The sequence below is a fragment of the Balaenoptera borealis genome (genome assembly GCF_965194805.1).
Source record: "Balaenoptera borealis genome assembly, chromosome: 2".
In the NCBI taxonomy this organism is placed as follows: Eukaryota; Metazoa; Chordata; class Mammalia; order Artiodactyla; family Balaenopteridae; genus Balaenoptera; species Balaenoptera borealis.
In genome coordinates, this window is record NC_138867.1 from 19,872,688 (window position 1) to 19,897,624 (window position 24,937).

The 24,937-nt window shown below is 35.1% G+C and overlaps 1 protein-coding gene across 1 annotated transcript in view; it reads right to left on the reverse strand.

Annotated features, from left to right (window-relative positions):
• LOC309623716 (uncharacterized protein) overlaps positions 1 to 24,937 on the reverse strand; it is a 451,333-nt gene that overhangs the window by 397,397 nt on the left and 28,999 nt on the right. Inside the window, exons 2-3 of the transcript XR_014241492.1 lie at positions 10,605 to 10,675; positions 4,629 to 4,687 (exon numbers count right to left, since the gene is read on the reverse strand). The gene's annotated coding sequence lies outside the window, so the exon portion shown is untranslated. The remainder of the gene's footprint in view (positions 1 to 4,628; positions 4,688 to 10,604; positions 10,676 to 24,937) is intronic.

Sequence of the window (24,937 nt, forward strand, 5' to 3'; positions counted from 1 at the left end):
CTTTGCTTACTATCTTGGAACCGATTGCTGGTGAGGGTCTTCCGTTGACCTCCTCGGTTGAAGCTGTTTTGTTACAACGCCATGTCCACCCAGACAAAACCAAACAAAATCATAATACCTGTCTATCTGTACTCAAAGAATCAAGAAAATTGAAGCAATCAGAAATTTAATTAGGCTAAAGATTTTTTTTTAAAGGCATTTTAAAAAGAGATGAGGATTTAAAGTATTTTAACCAGTTCTGAGTAGGGTATCAGACAAGCAATGCAGTGCATTTCTCAGTCATTTCCTGATCCTTTTGAAAGCAGATCTTTTGCCCCTTTCCTGTTTGCCCACTTCTGTTCCCCTCTAACCTTAAAATAACCTAATTATAGGAATGAGATCACTGGGCAATTTAACCTAACTCCTGATTTATGCTCTCCTGAATGCACACCATGCCTTGTCTAACCTGTTGATTCTTTTCCTAGATAAAAAGTAAGAATGAAGAATTAAGTAAAGAATAATTAGCTCTCTATCCCCAACAGCCCCCTAAGCAATCCTGCAGGCAGATCATGAGGGCAAGATAACATCTGAAGAGAGAGTCAACCAGTCTGCATGCAATGGAGATTGCTGCAGAACCCAACCTCCTGCCTGGATAATTCACTGAGATTCTTCCCCCCATTTTTTCCTTTAAGAATTGTCATGGTTGAGCAGAATCTTTGGAGTTGGTCCCTAGACACAAGTCCAACATCTCCCCAGATTGCTGGATTTCCTAACTAAAGCAGCTTTCCTTTCTATTGAGACTTGCCTCTTGAATTATTGGCTTATGAGTGGTAAGGAGCCAAACCTCCTGAGTTCGGTAACACTTTGAGGCCAGTTTTAATAGTGTGTACTTGAATTCCTTGGTTCCAGTTGTGTTCCTAAATCCCTAGAGAGGCAGTTTTGTGGTTTTCTGGAAGCCATTTCTAGATTTACAACCTAGAGCTGGTGTATCCTACCTGTTGTGGACTGAATTGCATCCTCCCAAAATTTGTATGACAAAGTCCTAACCCCAGGGACCACAGAATGGGACTATGTTTGAAGATAAGGTATTTAAGAGGTAATTAATTTAAAATGAGGCCATTAGGCTGGGCCCCAATGCAATCTAACTATTGTCCTTATAAGAAGAGATTAGTACATAGAGAAATGCACCAGCGCCACACATGCACTGAGTGACGACCATGTGAAGAGGCAGCAAGGGGGCAGACATTTGTAAGCCAGGGAAAGAGGCCTCAGAGGAAACCAACCCTGCCAGAAACTTGATCTTGACTCCAAGACTCCAGAGCTGTGAGAAAATAAATCTGTGTTTTAAGCCATCGGATTTGTGGTATTTTTGTTGTGGCAGCCCTAGCAAACTAACACACTGCCATTTCTAAGATTATTTACCTAAATATTTGTACTTAATTCTTTCTGGTAAAATAGATAGATAGTTTATCTTCCCTGGATTGAACAGTGATAGACATAATGTTTAACAATAAAGTTAAGTAACAGATCCTCAAAACTGGAAATCTGGGATTGCTTATCTGAACTGTTTGGGTTTGAATGCAAAGATGATTCTAGTCTTCTTGGAAATGGAAATCAATAGTGCATGACACACAATGGCAAAACAGTTACATTATCACAAAAGTAGCCTACTAGAAACAAGACTTCAGCAGACGGAGCAGGTATGTTTGACTAGTATAATTTGAATGAGGAGTTCAAGTGATGCGGGAACCATGGTGGTGTCTTAAAGTACAGAGAGTTGCAAAATAGAAAAGATGACAACCTCGGGGCTTAAAACATCACTTAAAGGAATGAATAAAAGTTAAAGAGGTAAATAACAAAAGAGAATATTTGAATGCCCTATAAGATGAAAAGTTGCTCAGCATCATTTTTCATTTGGAAAATATATTTTAGGAGCATTTTAAAATAAAATAAACACTTTAATTCTAGTAAAAGTAAAGAAAATGATACCAGACTAGCCCTACCACCATAAATAATTTTTTTTAAATGAATAATATACATTAAATAACTGTTTCTGGCTAGTGAATGGCAGGCATCACAAGGCTACAATCCCAGAGAGAAGCAAAATTAAAAAGATGAGCCCCGGGCTTCCCTGGTGGCGCAGGGGTTGAGAATCTGCCTGCTAATGCAGGGGACACGGGTTCGAGCCCTGGTCTGGGAAGATCCCACATGCTGCGGAGCAACTAAGCCCGTGAGCCGCAACTACTGAGCCTGCGCGTCTGGAGCCTGTGCCCCGCAGCAAGAGAGGCCGCGATAGTGAGAGGCCCGCGCACCGCGATGAAGAGTGGCCCCCGCTTGCCACAACTAGAGAAAGCCCTCGCACAGAAACGAAGACCAAACACAGCCATAAATAAACAAACAAATAAATAAATAAATAAAATTTAAAAAAAAAAAAAAAAAAAAAAAAGATGAGCCCCCTGAGAGCCATGGCTCTTGGCCTGTGGCAATTTTACCACTGAGGAGCTGGTTGCTGAAGTCTGTCCAGAGCTGGGAATCCTTACTGATCTAAGCACTTTCTATTCCTTCTTATTCTAAATGGTGCTTTTGTATTAATGTCTTTTTACTGTTTCCACAGAATCCTTTGTTGTCCTTTCTTAGCACTCCTCACAATCATTAATCCCTAGGTGAAATCGGTCTTCCCTTCTAGTCTAAGTTGGACATCTTTTAATCATTTTCACTGAGAAAAATTAGTGCACTAACTCTGGCTCAAGAAAAAGTTGCTTAAACAGAAATGGTAAAGCAGTTAAAAAATTTTAACCAATCTTGGCCCCAAAACACAAAAAAGAACCCCAAATGAGTAATTATCCCATAAGTAAATGAACATTAACTGTTTCTCAATTTTTATGAAAGACATATATCATATACTTGGAAAAGATAAAACTATTTGTATACTTCTCAAGGTTTTAATTTGAAAACTATATGCAGAAAATATTTAATGGCAAAAATCAATTGCTATGAAAGGTGATATTTGTTGCCTGATTCATATGAAGTAGCAAATGCTTTTTGTTTTGTTTTGTTTTTTAACTTTATTGGAATATAATTGCTTTAAAATGGTGTGTTCGTTTCTGCTTTATAACAAAGTGAATCAGCTATACATATACATATATCTCCATATCTCCTCCCTCTTGTGTCTCCCTCCCACCCTCCCTATCCCACCCCTCTAGGTGGTCACAAAGCACCGAGCTGATCTCCCTGTGCTATGCAGCTGCTTCCCACTGGCTATCTATTTTACATTTGGTAGGGTATATATGTCCATGCCACTCTTTCACTTTGTCCCAGCTTACCCTTCCCCCTCCCCATGTCCTCAAGTCCATGCTCTATGTCTGCGTCTTTATTCCTGTCCTGCCCCTAGGTTCTTTGGAACCATTTATTTTTTTTTTTTAGATTCCATATATATGTTTTAGCATACATATTTGTTTTTCTCTTTCTGACTTACTTCACTCTGTATGACAGACTCTAGGTCCATCCACCTCACTACAAATAACTCAATTTTGTTTCTTTTTATGGTTCAGTAATATTCCATTGTATATATGTGCCACATCTTCTTTATCCATTCATCTGTTGATGGACACTTAGGTTGCCTCCATGTCCTGGCTATTGTAAATAGAGCTGCAATGAACACTGTGGTACATGACTCTTTTTGAATTATGGTTTTCTCAGGGTATATGTCCAGTAGTCCCGCTGGGTCGTATGGTAGTTCCATTTTTAGTTTTTAAAGGAACCTCCACACTGCTCTCCATAGTGGCTGTATCAATTTACATTCCTACCAACAGTGCAGGACGGTTCCCTTTTCTCCATACCCTCTCCAGCATTTATTGTTGGAGCAAACGTTTTGAGTTGATTTATTCATGCTATAAATACTTATGTGAAAGCATATCACATCAGCTTTCATCATGATTTTACATTCCAAAAATGATCAAACACCCTTCCACTTCTGAGAGATGTTAATGTTCTAGAAAGCCTGATTAATTTCACCCTGTATATGTAGCTACGACTTAAACATCTTGAACTTGCATAAAGAGTACTAATAGATAAAACCCACAAATGTAAGGCATCTTTAACTATTTCCCATACAGTTGAAATAATCTGCCATAAATTCATGATTTTAAAGAAATAATAAAATGAGTAAGTTGTGCTAGAAAGAATCCCAAGTTTAGTTTGCTGAGCAAACATGCAATGAATTAACTAAGACTCGGTTAATTCTTAAAAGCTAATCTTAAAAAATAAAGTCGGGGGCTTCCCTGGTGGTGCAGTGGTTGAGAGTCTGCCTGCCAATGCAGGGGACGCGGGTTTGAGCCCTGGTCCAGGAAGATCCCACATGCCCTGGAGCAGCTGTGCCAGTGCGCCACAGCTGCTGAGGCTGCGCTCTGGAGCCCGCGAGCCACAACTACTGAGCCCACACGCTACAACTACTGAAGCCCAAGTGCCTAGAGCCCATGCTCTGCAACAAGAAGCCACCGCAATGAGAAGCCTGTGCACCGCAATGAGGAGTGGCCCCCACTCGCTGCAACTACAGAAAGCCCTCACACAGCAACGAAGACCCAACGCAGCCAAAAATAAGTAAATAAAATAAATAAATTTATTTTTTAAAAAAAACTTGGTTTGATTACCTCTCTGTGGCAATACTGGTCGTTTCACCTGTCTTCGCTACTTTGCAGCAGAATCCAAGCTAGAAAATTAAAAAGTACAGCACTGAAAATATCCAGATTCTCCCTCAAGTTCTGTGTGTATTTCACATAATTAATGCATTAAGAATATGTATATGCTAAGTGAATATCAATTGCTCAGTGGTAAAGGAGCTTATTTTGTGTCCTTGTATTTAATTCAGTTTAATGAAATTAAATATAACAAACTTTTTTTTTTGGTTAAATTCTCTACTAGGTGCCAGGCTATTAGGTGCAGAGAGAAGGAAAGGAAAATAACACATTACCTTGTCCTTGAGAACTCACTCTCCAGAGAGATTGTTAGACTACTCCTTCCCAAAAAAAAAGCCAATGTGTACTTTGCCATCTACATTTGATTTTATTTCTCAGATATTATGGACTGACTTGTGTCCATCTCCCAAATTCATAGGTTGAAGCTCTAATACCTAGTACATTGATAAGGTCTTTAAAGAAATGATTAAGTTAAAATAAAGCCGCTAGGGTGGACCCTAATCCATTATGACTGGTGTCTTTGTAAGAAGAGGAATTTTGGACACAAAAGAGATACCAGGGATATACACACACACACAGAGAAAGGCAGACATCTTCACATCAAGGAGAATGGCCCTAGGAGAAACCAACACTGCCATTTCTTGAAATTCTAGCCCCCAGAACTGTGAGAAAATAAATTTCTGTTGTACATGGCACCCAGTCTGTGATATTTTGTTATGGTAGCCCTAGCAAACTAATTTACCAGATTACAACTGATATTTAAAAATGTATACATTTAATATATATTTCAGAATCTACTTTTCACTAGGTTCTCCACAATATAAAAGCAATAAACAAGAAAGTCACCATCTCTGACTTTAACATACACTCAGAGTGGGAATAACTAATACTGCATATGTAATGATAGGTTTGATGAGTGTGAAAAACTTTTGTACAGTTCATTATGAGAACAGACAACAGGAGTCCTAAGTAAAGTTTATCATGAGAGTTTTTCCTTATGGAGTTATTTCAAATCTATTCAAAGTTGTGTTTGGGCTAGCTAAGGAAGATGGCAGAGAAGGAGGAACAGAGGAGAAACCACTGAGTCTTTATTAAACTGAAACCACTGAATCTTTATTAAACTGAAACCTTTATTAAAGTGAAACAGTTGATGCAGACAAACAGGAATCAACTGGTGGGAGACAAAACTGATAGAAAGGTAGGAGTCGAAATAAGAAGAGTTGTGTAGGTCATGTTACCTACATGATAGTCAAATGTCAGAAAAATGTTTTTCAATAGAGCAGAATCGATTGATTTTTTTCTATTTGGTTATATTTTGTCTGTTTTCACAGTTTTGTTGAGGTATGGTTTACATATCAAAAAAATCTCCCTGTAAGGTATTCAGTTTGATGAGTTTTGGCAATTTTATAGAGTCATAAAACCACCACCATAATTGAGATATTGAATGTACCAGATACTCCAAAGAATTCCATCCAGGCCCTTTGTGGTTAATTTTCTCTTCTATTCCTGCACAACCATCTATATCATTTGCTTTGTTTTATCACTATAGGGTTTTTTTTCCCCCTAGAATGTCATATAAATGGAATCATGTAATTTATACATAGTCTATTGTATTTAAATGTTTTCCACATAGTCTGTTTTAAGTATGGATCCAAATTTTGTTTGTTTTCTGATTAACCCACTATGGGATATGTATAGTATACATACAATTAGTATGTCAGTTTACCAAATGATGAGTAGTTGATTGTTTCCAAGTTTTGGCTACCATGAATAATGCTGCTATGAATATTAATGTGTAGTTCTTGATTTGGGCATATGTTTTAGTTTCTCTTGGATAGCTATGATTTCTTTTCCCTTGGATAACTATCTAGGTGCATATTTATATCATAATTAGGTAAAATAATTGACACAAGTTTAAAACTGATTTGATGTAAGAGATTATGACAAGGAAGAAGTCAAATGTAGCTCATAATTTTCTGTCTTGAAAGAATGATTTAACATAATATTGGCATTTTCTGAGATGAAAGAAATTTTTGAAATAGAAAATTATGACTATAGTTTGAAATCCTGAATTTGAGATTCTGTGATGCAGCCAAATGGGGATATCAAATAATGGGTTAAACAAAAACTCTACCGGTAACAAAAGTGTTCTTGGCTAGAAAGTACATATATTGTAATAGTACAGAGACAAATAAAATTCACAATACTGAACAAGATCAGTGGCCAGTCAAGTATGGTCCAAGGGCCAAACTACCTATTTTTGTAAATTAAATGCTGCTTTTTAATTGCTACACCATTGGTTTACACATTGTCTATGCTACTTTCACACTACAATACAGAACTAAGTAATTATGACAAAGACCAGATGATCCACAAAGCCATATTCACTCTCTGGTCATATTTACTCTCTGGTCCTTTACTGAGTAAAGTTTGCTGAGTCCCCGACATAATTATCAAGAGAATATAGAGTTATAAGAAAAGACTGTAAGACAGTGTAGACTAGAGGGATAAGAATATTCTGCATTTAAAAATAAGGCGGAGGGCACAGAAATCTAAACAGAAGATCCAGAAAGTATTCAGATTGTAAGGAAAAAAAAATAGGGAAGTGTTCTGCTGTAAAGTCCATGGACACAGAGTTTTCAAGAAGAATGAGAGATCGACTGAAATCAAGAAATATGAGGTGAATAGAGGGGTGGGATAGGGAGAGTGGGAGGGAGAGAGACGCAAGAGGCAAGAGATATGGGGATATATGTATATGTATAACTGATTCACTTTGTTATAAAGCAGAAACTAACACACCATTGTAAAGCAGTTATACTCCAATAAAGATGTTAAAAACAAAGAAATATGAGGATTGAAAAATAAGTATACGGAAGTCATTGATAAACTTACCAGGGCAATTGTGGTAAAACAATATAAGTCCAATGACGGTGGATAGAATTGGGAAACGGGTATTAGAGCAGGGTATTAAATGTATTCAATTTCTTATGGCAGTGGGAAGAAAGATGATTGAGTTGAGGTCTAGAAACTTTTTGCCTATTACCCAGCAGGAGATCAGGGACCATTTGCTGCATTTGCTGTTGTCTAAATGAACCCGAGGATAATGATAATTGCCAACCAGTGCACAATGTACTGCAATACCTGATGGAGAATGTGAGGGGGTTATCAGTAAGCCAAATGTAGATCTTGGTGGGTGAAGTGATGCTGTAGTGGAGGACACTGAGACTATAGTGAAATAACAAAGTGGAAAACAAGAAAGAAAAGTAGACCTTATAGTGTCATCACTCATTCATAAATGCATGATTGGGATAGGAGTGAGGTGCAGAGGGCTTTGACATTTATTACCTATGGTTGGATTTTGGGCAAGTGTCCCCTTTGCCCGGTTTTAATTGGTCATACTACATGAGAATACTTAAAACTTCCCAAAACCTTACTTTATAGTGAATATTAAGTAGTATCACATTTTACAAGGACAAGAAATATCAGCTTTACATAAGAAATGTTGAAAGAAAGGGCACTAATCCCCACCAAGTTGCAATACATCTGTCTTGAGTGCCCTGTGAAAAATTAAATGGCTCAGAAGAGTAACTATTGATTATTGTGGTTAGAATAAATTCATGCATTTTACCCTACACAGTATCAGACATGATAAAAGTTAATCAGGAAGTCCCACAGTCTAAAGGAATTGATATTCTCACACAAACTTGGTGAATGCTTCCTATTTTATTCTAACTTTGAAAGGAAATGAAGTAAAATTCACTTTTTTATACTACTGTACATCACCGTCCTCCCATTCATGCAGGGTATCTGAATTTGCAAGCATATTGAATCCAGAAACCAAATTTCAATTTCATCCCTATTAAAATAAAATGGATTCATTACAGAAATAATAGGATGATGTATTTCTTTCTTTTTTTTTATTACTGGAGTAAAATTGCTTTACAATGTTGTGTTAGTTTCTACTACACAATAAAGTGAATCGGCTATATGTATACCTATATCCCTTCCTTCTTGGACTTCCCTCCCCACCCCCCCACATCCAACCCATCTAGGTCATCACAGAGCACCGCGCTGAGTTCCCTGTGCTATACAGCAGGTTCCCACTAGCTATCTACTTTACACATGGTAGTGTATTTATGTCAAACCTAAACTCCCAATTCATCCCACACTCCCCTTCCCGCCCTGTGTCCACATGTCCGTTCTTCTCAGAGAAAAGAGTCAAAGAAGAATTTAAAACTGTGAAAGTATACACATACTACTAGCTGAGGATGGTTAATTAATATGGCGTAATAGAGGATCCAGTACGATGACTAAACTTAGGGAATAACTGGATCTGAGACTTTAGATACTTAATGGTAAGATACTTAATATTGAGAGATTTACCATCACTTAATGATGAGATACTTAATGGTGAGAAACTGGATGGTAATTCCCTAACATTTTCAACAAATGGTTCTGGAACAATATGTTCCATTGCCAACTCATAGTGTTACATCTGGATCAATGAAACTGACAAAGTACGACAGTCCATAAGAGGCTTGAACACAAGACCTCCTGGGTCTTCTAGAAAAGAACTTATTGGCCTATGGGACATCTTTTCCTGGTTTGGTAACGACTGAGGCTCTTGGCTATGTTCACTTCTCTAGGCAGCCTGTCATCCTGTTTGGAATAATTTCTACTATAATCTTGGTTTGCTGTTGCCTCAGACAGATTAACCAGTTATTCTCACAGCCTCTTAATGTTGCAGTCATTTGAGTACATGATGGGTAGCCTACATTACTCACTCAGGTCCTAAAGGATCAAGAGTTAGAGTTCCTCAACTCTTCAATTCTGGTTCTAGCCCCAAATCCTAGCTCTTTCAGATGTGACCATAGGCAATTATAAGATTTTGCCTGATGGTCTTCACAAGGCCAAGGGAGGAAGATAATTTGCCCTTCCCACACCAGTACATTGCAGTTTCTAGGAGGAGTTGCAGTCAAGAACTCACATCCTTCAGGCCAGCCATGCTCATACACATATCAGCATTCCTAGAGTAAGAATCCCATTCAGAGAACACTTTATACAGTGTCTTGTCTAAGGCACTTTCTCCACTCTGACTCAGTAATTTGTCAATAATGACATTACAAGAAAAAAAAAAAAACAAAACCCTCAGAACAATAGTAGTCAGGAACATAGACAAAAATTAAAAGAAAAAAAAATTCTAACAAGGTATTAAAAAATGGAATGCAACAATCCATATACATGTGTAGATAGATAGAGAGAGGGAGCGTATATGTATATAGGTTAGTACATATACATATATTCCTATGCCCTGTTGGCTGAGAAAACCTAGAAGCAGTGACACCCCAGGATCAATGAGCACACTTAGCAGAAGATACCAGTTTCTAGTACCATTCGCCAATAAAAGAAATCAGTCAGTGTCCTTGGAGAAATGGCTGACTCTAGGACTGGGGCAGAAAATAAATGAGTTTGGAGCATCTTTCATTGCCAAAGTAAGGAAGTACTTATAAGCGAAAAAGAAACAATGATGGCAGTATGTCAAAGGGACAGAGAAGCCAACCAAAAGAGTTCCAAATAATTAAAACCAGAAATTTTGAGCCACAAAATAAAATAGTATTGCATTATAAACTTTAATATAAAATATATATACCCAGGTGTCCTAAGTGTTATAAATAAATGATTCAATAAATAAATAAATGGGGTACAATAAAAAATTTTCCATATAGAAAATTGCCAAATAATTTGTGTAAATTCTTCACTCTCAAGGAGGTGAAGCATAACTCCTTAAGTGTAGACTGTGAAAATGACTTTATTCCAAAGAGTAGAGTATGAAAAGTATGGAGGGGGGCAAAAAGATTAATTTAACAGTGGAGAAACCTGACAAACTCCACGTTAACATCAGTGGTAATAAGCCATGTTTATGATACATACCTTTGATATAATGTGATAAACAATGATGATTTACTTCTGTGGTTTTCCTCTGTAAGACCCACAACTGCAGTCTATAATGAGAAAAACATCAACAAGTCCAAACTGAGGACCACTCCACAAAATACCTGACCAGCTTTCTTGAAAACTGTTAAGGTCAAGGAAAACAGTGAAAGTCTTTGTCACCATTATAACCGAGAGGATCCTAGGGAGACAGGACTACAAATTCAATATGGTATCTTGGATGGGCTCTTGGAATTGAAAAAGGTAATTAAGTAAAAACTAAGTCAATCTGAATAAATACTGAATTTTAGTTAATAATATATCAATATTAGTTAATTAATGGTAACACATGGACTATTCTAATGTAAGACATTAATAGGAGAATCTGGGTGTGGAGTATATGGAAACTCTTTGTACTATTCCACATTGCCTTTTTGTAATTCTAAATCTATTCTAAATCTATTCCTTCTTCCTGGAAATATGTACAATGCAAGCTATGCTAAGGCTATCCCTGTGGGTTTTCATTATCACTATCAGGGATACAAAATCTAGGTTAACAGATGGTACACCGGGGTGGAGGTAGGAAGAAACTGTGATTGATTGAAAGGAAGTTTACAGATGGATAAGGAAACCAGAAAAGGAAATTATCACTCCATATCTAACTTAGCTTCCCAAAGCAAGATAATGATTTTCTTGGCCATTTCTGTTTGATGTAGTGCTGACTTATGTTCAAAGTTGGAAGAAGCCCAAGATGTCTTTTCCACTGAAAAGGAGAATGTAACTGAAGCCAAATCCTAAGATTTACCCCAAAACAACTTGAATCGTTTGAAGGAAAGACATCAGCCAGTATTTCTTGTTGAATATCCTGATTAACAGCAGTTGAATTGATCACATCTGTAGCACTTCCTTGGTTGTGTTATCATATAGTTTCTTTTATAACCTTAAAAGAAATACTACCTTAGGACTAGACTGTATGCTTTATGCCTGGCAGAGAGCAGCTGGTGCACCATGTGGCCGTGAACCAGGATGACATTTTTTTTAGACAACTGCATGGGTACAAAGCAAAGGGATTTTTACTGCCTGCTCCTCTATCAGATTCTGCTTTGCTCTTAGACCACGTATGAGTATGGAGGGATCATTATAAAAGTGGCTATTGAAACAGCATTAACGTCCGAAATGATGAATGTTGGTGATGTAACAGTTAAAGATCAGTGATAATTTGTTTCTGAAACTTCAGAAAAGATATTTATGCAAAGTCATTTTTGCATATTGATTGAAATGCACCTTGAAACACATCTCTGAATATGATCAGCTAACAATTGCCCAGATGACATATTTGTTGAGGGTGCATATCATTTACTTGAATTTCACCATTACCACAAGTACTCAGCACTTTGATGACTCAGCTATCACTTGCCCCAATGTAGTAAGATGTTCTTAGGGCTTTGGAAACTGGATTTGGTATGGACTGGACATGGAAAGGATTTTTCTGGAGGCTCACCTTGGGTATGATAGGACTTGTTAACTTAGATAGGAACACAAGAGGGAGCTATTTTCAAGGAAACTGGCCATGTTCAAACAGTGCACCTTAAGAGGAAGAAAAAGTCTGATCAAATTAAAAGACAGTTACCAGGTGAACTGGTGTCTCAGGCTATATGACCAGCTTAAAATTGGCAAGTCATCACTGATAAATGTGGGTAAACATTCAACCATTATCATCATGACCACATGTTGAACTGCTAAATTAGGGCAATGGGAATTTGTGCCTCAGAGTCTCGAAAGTTAAGTTATGCTGTTGCTTTGCATGCTACACTGTTGCCTGTCATGAATTCTTTCTTAGTTCTTAAAACTAAGCCACCTTAAAACAGGGTGATGCCTGTTTTGTGCTGTGAGATGGATTGTAAATCTGAACCCAAACCACTGCAGCAGGTTGAACAGGGTGGAGACTATTGCTCCATTAATGGAAATATATCCATGGTCTGTGGATCCAGTAAGATCATCAAATATGATCACTTAGACCTTAATTCATATTGAAGTCTTCCTTTTTTATTTAAGCAAAACCTTTTGAGAACAGTAATATGTATGCTAAAATGTGTATAAATCATAAACGTATACATGAATTACATGAATGAATTTCATGAATTAAACTTTCTGTGCAACCAGCATCCAAATCAAGAAATGTCATCTTGGGCTTCCCTGGTGGAGCAGTGGTTGAGAGTCTGCCTGCCAATGCAGGGGACACGGGTTCGAGCCCTGGTCTGGAAGGATCCCACATGCCGCGGAGCAACTGGGCCCGTGAGCCACAACTACTGAGCCTGCGCGTCTGGAGCCTGTGCTCCGCAACAGGAGAGGCTGCGACAGTGAGAGGCCCGCGCACCGTGATGAAGAGTGGCCCCCGCTTGCCGCAACTAGAGAAAGCCCTCGCACAGAAACGAAGACCCAACACAGCCAAAAATAAATAAATAAATAAATAAATTTATTAAAAAAGAATCTAGAAAATTACTGACCATTGTGTGCGATTTTTGTAACTTGTAAAGACAAAATAGACAGTTTTAATGGACCCGTAAAACATTTAAAATGATTATATTGAAACACAATACTTATAAAATTCTATCCAACCAATGTGGAGGTTTTTTCATGCTGTATTTTCTGGCCAGTGTTTAATTAAATTCAAGTTCATTATACTTATATTTCTATCACAGGACTGTAAGTTCCCAGAGCCGATCTGTCTGTCATAAGCTTTTGGTCATTCCAAGATTAGTCTGAATTTATGATCCTAGTAATGATCATTTAATAGTAGGGACAAACAACTATAGGTAATTGTAGTGACACAAAGGAATAGATGTGTTTTAACACAGCTGCATAAATTGCAAACTATAGAAAATTCATAATTTTAAAAAGTTTCAACTCAGAGTCATTTTTTAAAATGTTAAGTATCTAATCTAGAAAATAATCGGGGAATAATGTTAATGACTGAAATGTTATGACCTTTATTTATGTCATATCCCTGAAATATTTTTAAACATGATTTTCTTCTGTAGATGGATGCACGAACTCTGTCATTGAAAATATTGAATGAAACTGACAAGTATACAGGAGGGAGCATATTATAAAAATACAACAAAACTACTTTACTGAATAATACTGAGTTGAAACATTGAAACGATTATTGTCTCTGAGAGCTAAAATCCAGATGATTTGCAGTATCCTATAAATGTATGATGTTGTTGGTTCTATTTATATAATGTACCATTTGACTTACTCTCTTTATGATATTTATATCTCCTTATGGCCAGACTTTTATAAAGCAATTTTTATCAAAGCTGTGAAGAGGTCTTTAACTTTTTCTTTTCAATCATAAACTTTTAAAAGGTGGCAGCACATACAGCGTTGAGTTTTATGAAAGAATCCACAGAGAAAACTGTAATTTTCTCCTATTCGATATATTGTGATAAATTCCAAGGAAAGATATATTCATTCATATTTTTAAAAACTGGCTTATTTTCATTTTTAAGCATTTTTAATGTTACATATACACATTGATTTTAGAAATAAAACAATGACCAAAATGGTTTTCCATACTAAGTAGATGTTATTTTACATATAGCTTTCTGTTCTTACTGAGATCTCCTGAAATTCAACACTGATAAAGTAAATTACAATCAAAGAAAAAAAGATGTAATTAGCACTGTGCAATTTTTCTAACCTCTCATTTGTTTATATACAGCATAACCCTTTTCTTTTTCTTTTGGACACAAAGGGAGAAAATTCTTCCTTCAACTCCTTTCACCAACATTTCAGGTATAGTCAAAACTTTCATAAAGAGAAGCGTTTTTTCTAACAACTCTTTTTATAAAAGAATAATAACAAGAGACAAGTTTGGCTAGGTACCTATGATAATTTAAATAACCCTTTCTCATCTTGGGTACTTTATTACAATGAATGCCTACAACTGTGAATCAATTTCCCAATTGGAAGGAAAATTTTAAAAAAAAACCTAACTGAAAAGGACATTAACAACAAAACCAAACAAAACTAAAACAATCTGGGAAAACATGGTGAAGGCTTTCTTCTAATCCATGCTCAGTCAAGAGCATACATCACACTTCTTAGGGAAAAAGGAGGATCCAAGTTATACTATACAATTTTTCTGACTATTCCCACCCTAAAAGGAAAGACAATGGTTATTTCATCCTACAAACAAATTAGGGTTATATAAAGAAATTCAAAATACCAAAACTCTATGTTTGAATATCATCGTTTAAGAGAAGATATGCTGTCGGTTTCAAAATGACAGCTTCATTTTCTTTCACTCAAATAAATGTGAGTCCATATATAGCTCTGTCTTCAGGCATCTTGAAGCTAAACATTTACGCAGTTTTTCTTAAGTTATGGAGAGAGATAATTAAAATCTTTGGAGAATTTAATAAAATATTTTGGAAGGATACAGCTACCAAGATGTTTTTCTAAGCTATAATTTCTGATGCAGCAGTTATGAAGGTCTCTTTTAATAAATCTGAGAGGGTGTTTGTTTTCTTGCTTTTATTTTTTTAAAATAATAAGTGATTAATTATTTAACGTCATTTGGTATTTAAGAAAAATGCTACCCTGTAGGCAAAAATAACAACAGGACTTATATCTAAAAGACCAAGAAAACATAGCCAAATTCTTCCTTCCCAAACAATAACAACAGCAAAATCCCAAGGTTCACCCTAATGGTCCAGCTTTACCATAACTATTCGTGATGCATTTCCTCTACTGAAATGAATATTTCCATCTATTTATTACAGATACTAAATGTTTAAGAAGCTGGGGTCTTTATTCTAGGATTAAGCTATATGATCATAATTTTTTAAAATATATATTTAAAAAGAAATTGACATGCAGTTATTTAAAATTTAAAAACAATAAAACTACAGTATCAGATAGAACATAGCGCCACATCCCCCAAAATATTTTAAATATTCTCATTTTAACATAAGTTCAGTTTATATTATTTTATATAATGCTTTTAAAATATTTTTAGGAAGTAGCACAATTCACTAGAGAAATCAGGTAATGCAACATAATCATCTCAGTGGAAAGTGTAGTTATTTGTATATAAGTTTCCAAATATTTCTTTCCTGGTTGCACCATGTTCCAGTTTTAGTCACAGTTCATTGAAACTGTAGTGAATGCTGCATTTGTTACAAATGAAACAAAACCAACAAATTTTGGATAATTAAAAACAGTGTCAAAGTTTTATTACAAACATGTTGCCGAAAAGATAACTCTAGAAGTCAACTACAAGATTCTTTTTTCATAAGGATGTTTACAAAAGAGAAACTTTAGATAATGACTGTTAGATTAAAAACAAGGGGCAAATATGTTTGAATAAAATAATAATACATATGGTTGACAGTTACTTGGGTTTGTTGGGTACTAGATTCCCAGAAGTCTTCTTCATACCATTAAATTTATCACAAAATTGCTTAGACATTTTATCAGGAATGCAAAATTCTCCCCCAAAGGAAGTTGTGAATACTGTGAAACATACTATTTCTCTGATCTGATTTGGAAAAAATTTTGTTTGTTTCCAACCTGTAAAGAGAGATTTATAAAATGGCAGGAATCATTAAAGAACTATAGACATCTAAAAGATACATGCAACCCTATGTTCATAGCAGCCCTATTCACAATAGCCAAGACGTGGAAACAATCTAAATGTCCATAGGCAGATGAATGGATAAAGAAGATATGGTACATATATACAATGGAATACTACTCAGCCATAAAAAAGAATGAAATAATGCCATTTGCAGCAACATAGATGCAACTGGAGATTATCATACTAAGTGAAGTAAGTCAGAAAGAGGAAAACAAATACCATTATGATTTCACTTATATGTGGAATCTAAAATATGATACAAACGAACCTATCTGTGAAACAGAAACAGAATCACAGACATAGAGAACAGACTGGTGGTTGCCAAGGGAGAGGAGAGTGGGGGAGGGATAGAGTGGGAGGTTGGGGTTAGCATATGTAAGCTTTTATATATAGAATGCATAAACAACAAGGTGCTACTGTATAGCACAGAGAACTATATTCAATATCCTGTGATAAGCCATAATGGAAAAGAACATTAAAAAAAAAGAAAATATATATATATATATATATATATATATGTATAACTGAATCACTTAGCAGGACAGCAGTAATTAACACAACATTGTAAATCAAGTATCCTTCAAAAAATCAAAAAAAAAAAAGGAACTATAGACATCTAAACTCAGATTAAAATTCCTTCTATGTGAACACAGCCCTACTGCTGCATGAGGGACCCTGGAATAGAATGAATTCTGGTACTTACTCCAGTTGCTGCAAATACAAAATCTTCTACAGTAGGAAAAGTGTATTTCAGTTTTACAACTCTGTTCAAATGTCTCTGATAAACCATGAATAAGAAATTATCTTCGCATTTTTAATAATTATACCTCTAGGTATACTGTAATCAAATTGTACAAGCAGCTTTTGATGATTTGGGAATATGATATATACGCCCATCTTTAAAAATTCCAATTTCAAGTTTAAAAGAATAAGGCTCACACTTGAAAGGGCTACAATAAATGTTTCTATTTATGTATTTTTTGTGTGCCAAAATATTAATATTTTGATTTAGATATATTTTGTTGGCCTTCCAATCCAGAGTTATAGTATCCCACTTATTACATTTTGAGGTCAGTTTCCTTTTCTAACGTGGCACAAGAAAATTGGGAAAGGGGAACAATATTTTCCATTCCATTATGATGATTACTGAGATTTCATCGTTGACATGTGAGTGATATGTTGAAAGACAAGTGGGTTCAACCTCGTCAATGCTGGATTTTTTTTTTCCCTTGGCCATGACAGATAGTTCAGCCTATCAAGACATTCAAACTCTCAAACTTGTTGCAAACTTCTACCCTTGATTTTCCATCAAACCCTCCCTATCTTCAACTAACTTCAATATTTCTCTCTTGAATTATTCCAGCTCTATCTCCTTCAAACCCTTGAACCTCTTTCCCTTGATTAGCCTAAACACGCATGGTTCCTCTTCAGGATATCACTGAAATACAAACACCTCATATTCCCCATTCCAACTCTGCCCTGGGCGATGGTCCATATCTCACAACTCAGAGGCTCCACTAGAATTTTGAGATGGGAAATGAATAATGCATCTCTCACTCTTCAACATTTACCAGAGCAAGAACAAAACATATTAATATTTTAAAGATTCACCTAAACAAAAATTTTGTTTAGCACATATATGCTTTCACTCTATTTTTGAAACACTGGTGACAATCCTAGTTTCTAGTAAATCACAGATTAGAATATGGATTTCTGTACATATGCAAATAGAAGCTTGTCATACTAACATAAAAGAGCGATCACATTCCTTTGAAATTTCTCTATCTATACACATTGTACACATGTACTTGTAAGCTGGGCACAAAAAGAATAGGAGTAGCTGCAATCATATATTTGTTTTATTATTTTCACCCTCAACACTGACCTAATGTATTTTTAATTTTTTTCCTTATGTACACAGAATTCTAATCTGAAGATGATCTTTTGAATGATAGAATTTGGATTATGGTATAAAATAATAGTGTTATTAAAGTTGACAGTGTTTTATGACTTCCCTTAACTCATCATTTTCTGAGCATCCTTAATAAAACAAAAACAAAAACTGGTATATTTATGCCACTGAATTACATAATGCAGGTCATTTCTAATGTTATTTAATAGTGACATTTCTAAAACAAAACAAAGCAAAACCACTTAATTTTATTTTCCAATTTGTACCATTTGAAGTTCTATTTTAAGCTATTAGAATAAATCATAGCTAGAATACACACAACTCTATTTTTATTAGTTCAACCATCTTTCTAACAATCTTTCCAACATTGTAGACTCCACACCTGTATTTCCATGATGATACTGGAAAATATGGATTTCCCACAGACCTCAAAACCTTAATGTTTTTCCCTCCCAAACCTTTTCCTCTTCCACTGTTTCTTTTCTATGTAAATCATATCCACCCTACTCAGTAGAGTTATAAACCTACCTTGCCTGTATTAGCAAACCAATTTCCTTTGTAAACCATTCAATTTAATTGGATCCCCACTCTGTAGCCAGAGAGATCTTTCTAAAATAAAAACCTGATATTATTACTTCTCTGGTTATCTCTTTATACTTTGCAAAGTCTAGCCCAAGGCTTGTAAGAATTGCTTGTAATAATTATGGTAGAGTCTATGATACTGTATTAAATAGACCCCCAAAACAAAAAAACAAACAGTAGTTGAAAAGATAGAAGTATATATCACTAGGTTCTGGTCTAGTCCTTTTTAAGGGAACTTGGTCCCTTTCATTATTCTGTCCAAATATTTCTCAAAGTTTTCCGTTATCTGTATGATTCAAGCAAGTTTCAGAGAGATGTTCCTATTCCAGACTGTGAAAAGTGAAGAAAAGGAATTCTAGGGCCAACAAGTTTGGGTTTAAGGACAATCTGAAATTCTCCATGGACAATCTGAAATTGTCCATCTCTCCTTTCACATTCCATTGACCCAAACTTAGTCTGCAACTGATAGTAAATGAAATGAAAACAATGAAATAGAGTGTGTAAATGGAAAGTCTAGCTAACAGCTGGGAAATTCTCTATAAGGAAGAAGCAGAAAATGGATATTCGAGGATTGTTAGCAGTCTTTACCACACCATCAAATTCAGCTCATCCCTGTTTCTCTCATATTCTGTGTTTCAGCCATTGTGATTCATATGAATTTGCCCTCATTATCTTCACCTTTTTCATTCCTCATGTTGGTCCTCAGAACAATCCTGTTTCCAACTATCAGTTTCTGTTACTTGTAACCAGGGAACACTTTCTAAACCATAGTGTCTCAGAAGGAAAAGCTATGGTCTTTTTTGATTTATGATTTGCTTATATTTGTTTATTTCTTTATTCAAAAGCCCTTTCTTTTTAAATATTTTCCCTTTCAATAATTGAAGTATTTTTAGTTATTGATAATTTTACAAATTATTATCAGAATTAATACATGTGAATGACTTTTATTTTTTCTCAAAGCTAATGAGAATTTTGGTCTATGTTATTCAGTCTCCTATAAGGGCTGGAACATTTTACTTATATCCCTAGATAACCTCTGTTCCAGTTATTCTGGTATTTTTTTCTGGAATGAGCAATTCTAAGATTGGATCTCCATTTTCTGTCTTTCGTAAGTATGTCAGCACTTATCCTATTATCTCTATCCTTTCCATTTGATATTGTCAGAATTTTCCTTTCAATTTTATCTTTCATTATCCAGTTTATGAAGTTTCTAGTAAGATTTAAAGAATTTTTCTCAAAAATATGCCTTCTTATTTCTCTAATAAAATATTTCCAAAGTTCTGCTCTTATTTTGATAATTCAAAGTCACATTCTTCTCTTTTGTTCAGCAGGATTTTGTTCTATAGGCCTCAAACCACAATTTCCTCCTCTTTACTTGTATTCAATTGAGGTTTTTTTTCTGTGCCATCCCAGTCTCTACCAATAGATAGGAATCTCTTTCTATTAAACTGCTGCTCAACTTACCTTCTTAAATATACAGGGGGATTAGCAGAATGAAGTCCATAAATTATAGCTCAATACTCAGTGTCCAGCAAACATGGACAATTATAGCTTTCCTTTGCATCTATCTCATCCCTTACAATCCAGTTGCTGGCAACAAAAAGTGGATTATCTAAAACATTAAAATCCTTAATCTTTACTTCTACACAATTCCTTTTTGCTCTCTAGACTTTAACACAATCATTTTTGAGAGGAATATTCTTTCCTGTGTTCAGCATGCCAAGGCTGGTATCTGCTCTCCACTATCTTCCAAGCTACTCCTCCAGACACAGGTATGCACATACATTCATACACATACACACACACATGAGTACACACACACACTCTCTCTCATACACAAACACATGCACTTACACATGAACTTTCCCTGAGTGTCACAATTTCTCCTAGGACATTTGAGAAAACATTCACAAATGACAACAAGTATTATTGAGTGCAAAACATGTGCTAGGTACCGTTCAAGGTGATTTGAGTAGAGCAAAGAAGATAATAGTCAAAGATCTTTTATCTAATGAATCTCACATTCTAGAGGTCAGATATAAACAATAAACAGCAAAGAAAAGTATAAAGTATGTGAGAAGATAATACACTTTACAGAAACTATAGACTAAGGCATAAGAATTCTGAGGCTTTGTAAATTTGAAGAGGCTGGTCTGTATATCTTGAGAAAGATGGAGCACAAACTGGAAGGATTAGAGAGGTGTACACGCAGATATGGGGTAGGGAACTCTCCAGATGGAGGGGAAGACCAGTGCAAAGATGCTCTGTACATGAGAAATAGCAAGTAGGTCAGTAAGGCTGAAGTGAACAGAGGCAGAGAATAGAAGAGAATAGAAGAGATGATGTCAGAAAGAGAATAGGAGGTTATATTTACTAGAGCCTTCTAGGTACCATAAAGACATTGACTTGATTTTGGGTTCAGCTCTTTGTGCACTGGAGACACATGATCTGACTTATGAATTGGAGTTAACAGTTAGGTGACCTCAGAATGAAGAGAAGTATTTACTTTACTTTTATAAAGAAAAAGGAAATTTGATATGTGTATACGTTTAAGGAATTTTAAGGAAATAGTAAAGATGAGACTAATAAGAACAAAACTATTTCTTGCACCATATATTTTGTAGCTTATTTCAAATTCTGAATTGATTGTACTTTTTCATAGTTCACATAAGCCAAAAAGTTTTTTAAAAATTAGGCTTGTTTTAAAATGACTACTATTATAGGAAATTTTTCTTAGATTTATGAATTCTAAAATACAAAATATGACAGTATATAGCTTCCTTACTTTCAGGCTTGTACTAGTATAGTATTTAAATATATTGCTATTAAGTATGACAGTAACTACTTTTACTTATACTTAAGAGTAGATATCTTGTGTTCTGTGAAATAAAAATGTTTCAAATTAAAAAAAAAATACAAGGTACTGTCAAGGATTGATTTCGTTAGTAGAGAAACAACATGCAGCTCCTCCAATGTTGCATTTTCTAAAACAAAACACAGTGATGTCATTTCTATTATATTAAAATTCCGAGAAAAAAGGTTTTTATTGATAATCTATTTCATGCAAACTTTATTCAAGTTGCAAAATTATCAGATACAATAATAGATATATTATATGTAATGACTTTTAATATAATTGTCAGAAACCTCAGTATGGAAACCTAATACTATATCTAATCCCCTGTTATCCATAGCAGTGAAAAAATTACTAACCAACTCAAAATATCTTGATTTCTCTTATCTCAGAATAATCTTTTTATTCATAAACAGCATGTTATATTTAAAAAAAAAAAAAGCAAGCAGCTTTTTAAAATAAAATCCCTGTAAAGGTGATGGAGACATTGAAATTACAATTTTTCGGAAAAGGAAAATACTAGGAAATCAAGAAACATTATTAAGCCAAATAGAATGAGAAAGCTCAAGTTCACGCCCACGGATTTTAGTGCACCTATAATGACATGACAATGAATTAAGAGAGTTGAAAAAAATACTTCAGTCAAATTTGAATGTTATTTACAGAGGTAAATTGTTTAGTTATGCATTTTTAGCTAAAAATAGATTCTATCCCTGAACTAGAGTTGGCAATACTTGAAAAATAGAGTAGAAGAGAGAAAAAAATTGTAAAGCATATAAAAATATTACAGGTAATCACTACTTTCAAAGAAGGAATGTTTCGTTAATATCAGACATCATTCTTTTTCCTTTTTCTAAAACTAGTATTTCAAGACTGTCAGTAATCTTTCAAAAGCCACTTAACAATCTGTCAAATAACAATGATAGTATACATTTTATTTGACAGACCAAAATTTATTTGTAGGTTTTTAAAAAATCCCAACTATTTACCTTTATATTCCACACACAAGTGTATTTGGATAAATATGATCTAGAAATACAGTTATTCAAAAAGTTTAAATAATTATACTGCTTATGTGTGTAGAGTTTTGGCATAAACTATGATTCAAAATATGTAAATATCTTAACAATGAAAATTTCATAAGGGATCTACCTCACTTATGCATTTTTCCTTATTGCATTCTTTGAGGAAGTATTAGCTCTCTTTTTTATATTTCATCTACTTTGATTCTCCACACATTGTAGTTCTTTAACATAAATGCATACATTACAGTTGGTAAACTGTTTAAATTATTGCTTTCCCTATCATAAGGTTAATTGGTTTTTGCAAAAACTTGATTTAATTGTTTAATCAATGACATATTATTTTAAGTGTTCTCAGTGATATTAGTTGATGGTTTTAAAATTTCCAGTTTCCTCATTTACTTAATAATTTCCTGAACATAAATACTTACACAATAATTCTTAGTTAAAAATATAATTAGAAAAAGATTATTTCAAAGTACATGAGCCAAAAGCATATAGTCATCATCTGAATCATTAATCTGTGGAAAGTGGGCTGGGGTAGGAAATAGGTGAGGGAGATTGAGGTACAAACTTTCAGTTACCCAATAAATGAGTCATAGTTATGAAATGTACAGTGTGGGAAATACAGTCAAGAATAATGTAATAGCTTTGTATGGTGACAGACGACAACTAGACTTATTGTGGGAATCAGAGTTTAATCAAGGTAATTCCTTTCCCCCTCAGCGTGTGTGCCTGGGAGCTTCATTAAAAGCTCTTCCCCGCTTACATTGTTGTTTTCCAGTTGGTACTGTCTGCCTCCCATTCTTTGCCTTTCCAGATGGGAGCCATAATTGTGTGTACCCAGTGCCTGCTCCATCACTACATTCTAGGTGTTTGTCCTGGAAAGGGAAGATAATTTGCGGTTTACATTTGTAGTTCTGCAGACTAAAGGAAGCCACATCTGGATCTGATGGCACGCAGAGACAGGGACTCTGAACAATAATCACTGACCAGATGGGACTTTATGTTGTCTTTCTCAGGAAAGAGTGAGAGTGTTCCATGTGCGAAAGCAGAATAAAATAATCTGGTAACTAAAATGTTCTGTCAAAGATGATAAGATGTATTCAAATTACTATCTTCTTGGACACACAACAATCTGACCTTCCAAATCTTTCTTGCAGTTAGGTCAGAGACCATATGATTAAATTCTGACTAGTGGAATATAGGCATATGTAATATAAAACACTTCTAGATTTGGCCCATTGTACAACATTACCCTTCCTTTTTGCCCTTAAGCAGGGACTTTGGATTCTGTGTGTTCCAGATCTATATCTGCACGATGGAATGGCCTGATTCCCAAGTCACCAATGAGGAAGGGCCAGCCTGCACCAGACTGTGATATGAGTAGGAAATAAAACTTTGCTGGGCTAATCCACCGATATTTTGAAGCTTATTTGTTATAATAATACAGCCTACTCTATCCTCTCTAATAAAATTATATAAAATATTGATAAAAATACTAAACAAACAAAAGGACAGCAAATCCTCATGAGAAGATGGTAATAAAAGAAAACTGCTCAAAAAGCTCCATGTAATTGTCTTCTGCTGTCATTAGAACCAAAACCAGGTTTTTGGGGGTTTTTTCTTTTCTATCTGTGTTTGTTTTGATGAGTGAGAAGAGAAGAGCAGTTTCTGGTTACATGTTAGCAATGGGAGGATATAAATATCAAATAGCCTCTAGCATTGGCAGAGGCTCAGGAGTGCATCCTGAATTGAAGGATTATTCAGTGCCCTTTTATACAAAAGAATAAATCCTTGCAAAGTACTTTCAATTCAATAACTGAAAAAATGTAGAGGGCAAATCCAACAATTGCTATTACCAACAGCCCAGCTGAGCCCTACTTTCTAATGCCACCAGAAAACAGAAAAAGAGATACCAGTAATTCTCCTGCAAAATGAAGGATGAATGGGAAGAGACACAGTGAACCACCATGAGTGGGATGTGAGATGAGAAAGACACGAAGGAAATGCAGAACACATGGCCAAAGATGATACAATAGGAAGGATATATCAAAGTAGCAATCCAAGAAAAAAAAAAAAGGAAAAAAAAAGAAAAACAGAGTAAAATAAGACAATAGCAATAATACTGAATATACATCTTAAAGAAATAATTTTAATGAGATACACTCATTTAGATAGAAAAATTCTTATATTTAGATATCCCATATGTACATGCAGAAGAAAGTAAATGAATGGAAAAAAAAGGCCAGAAAAATGTGCGTATAAGAAAGGAGATTATTAATTTTATATCACATTAATTTAAGGAGGAAACAT